The sequence below is a fragment of the Chrysochloris asiatica genome, unplaced genomic scaffold (genome assembly GCF_000296735.1).
Source record: "Chrysochloris asiatica unplaced genomic scaffold, ChrAsi1.0 scaffold00214, whole genome shotgun sequence".
In the NCBI taxonomy this organism is placed as follows: Eukaryota; Metazoa; Chordata; class Mammalia; order Afrosoricida; family Chrysochloridae; genus Chrysochloris; species Chrysochloris asiatica.
The window spans coordinates 369,593-371,832 of record NW_006408732.1 but is presented as its reverse complement, the minus strand read 5'-3'; positions in this window follow the sequence as shown (position 1 = coordinate 371,832).

Sequence of the window (2,240 nt, the reverse complement as noted above, 5' to 3'; positions counted from 1 at the left end):
CCCACTATTATTGTGGATTCATCTATTTCTTTCTTCAAATCTATTAGAGTTTGTTTTATATATTTTGGCGCTCTTTCATTGGGAGCATAGATATTTAATATGGTTATTTCATCTTGTTCAATTACCCCTTTAGTCATGAGATAATGTCCATCTGGCTTTTACCTTAAAGTTTATTTTATCCAAGATTAGTATGCCACTCTTGTTCGCTTTTTATTGAAATCAGCTTGGTATATTTTTTTCCATCCTTTGACTTTTAATCTGTTTTTGTCTCTGTGTGTGTGAGATGCGTCTCTTGCAGACAGCATATTGAAGGATCTTGTTTTCTTATCCATTCTGTCACCCTCCACCTCTTAACAGGTGCATTTAATCCATTTACGTTCAGTGTAATTATCGATAGGTATTGATTAATTGCTGTCATTACATTTGCTTTTTTGTGGTGTTGCTGCTTCATTGTTCTGTTTGTCTGTCTTTGTTGAATTCATGATTTTGTGTTCTTTCTTGTGAGTTTCCTCCTAGTTTTAATGTTTTCGTATTCTTCTTGGATTTTCATTTTTTTGGTATGTTGTGAAGTGTTAATTTTCTTTGAGGTTGCCTTATAGTCCATTAACTTTTCTGTCTATTTAGTGCAGTCTATTTTACCCTATAATCCACCTGACCATCTCCTTATCTGGATCTTTTTTCCTACGTGTTTACCTTCTTTTACATTGTTCTTGTTTTGGTCATAGACTGACTTCCCAGGGTCTCTGAGTTTGTTCTTATAGTTTTGTTTTGTTAACAATTCTTCTTTCTGTTGACTTAATTCAGGGAGGTGCTGGCACATATGTCAGTCTCTGGTTGTTGTCTCTTCTTGTTGGTTCTCAGTCCACAGAACTCCCTTTAGGATGTTTTGTAGTGCAGGGTTGGCTTTGGTAAAGTCCCACAGCTTCTGTTTATCCTGGAATGTTTTGATTACACCATCATATTTGATTGATAGCTTTGCTGGATAAAGGATTCTTGGTTGCCATTTTTTTTCTTTCAGGGTTTTATATATGTCTTTCTGTTTCCTTCTCGCTTGCATGGTTCTTGCTGAGAGTTCTGAGCTTAATCTGACTAGCTTGCCTTTGTATGTGATCCTTTTGTTTTCTCTGGCTGCTTTCAGAAGTGTCTCCTTATCTTTGAGTTTGGAGAGCTTGACTATGATATGTCTTGGTGATTTTCTTTTGGGCTCTACCCTTCTTGGAGCGAACTCCTTAATTTTCTTGAGCTTCTTGTATGTTTATTTTTTCACTTTTCAGGATGTTGGAGACATTTTCTTCCAGTAGTTCTTCGACTATTTCTTCTGTGGACTTGTTTGATTCTTCTTGTTCTGGAATGCCAATAATTCTTAAGTTATTCCTCTTCATGTTGTCCAACATGAATCTTAGACCTTCCTCCGAATTTTTTATCTTTTTTGTGTTTGTTTTTCTATCTTAGTGGTATTAAGAGACTTGTCTTCCAACTCACTGATTCTTCCTTCCATCTCATCTATTCTACTCCTCTGCCCTTTCAGAGAGTTTTCTATTTCTGCTATTTTGTTATTGATTGTTTGGACATCTTTCTGTAGTTTTTGAATTGTTTCCAATGCTGTATCTATCTTGTTTGATTACTCTTGTAGCACTTTCCTGACTTCTTCCTTATTTTTCTCAACTCCATTGTAAAGTGTTTTGAAACCTTTTATAATCATTTTTCTGAATTCTTTCTCAGGCATTTCCAGGGCCTACCCGCCTTCCAGAATGGAGTCCAGGTCTACTTTTAGGTCATTTGTCTTAGATATTTTATCTTTTTTCTGAACATGTGCTGATATGGTCATCTGCTTTTGCTTCTGGGATATGTTTAATGTTTGTCTGTGGCCCTAATACTTAAATGAATATGTATTTTGGTACTTTTTTATGCTTTCTGATTGCTTCCAGGAAGATGTGATCAGGGTGTGGTCTTCTCTTTTCACTCTTCTTATTGCTTAACTCAGAGTAACTTTCAGGTGTTGCCTGTTTCCCTGTTATATGGCAGCTGGTATTGGTTCTTGCCTGGGTTTTGGTATTTTATAAGGTGTGATTGCAGCTTGGCTTTTTGGCCGTGGTTGCTGACTCTTCTCGTGTAATATAGAGAGACAAAGGGTCCTCCAAAAGCAGAAGGGAGGCTATGTAACAGCCAAACAACAGCAGTTGAGTAAAAAACAAAATCAGAATCAGAAGCAAAAACAAAAATGGGAGAAAGAGGAAAAA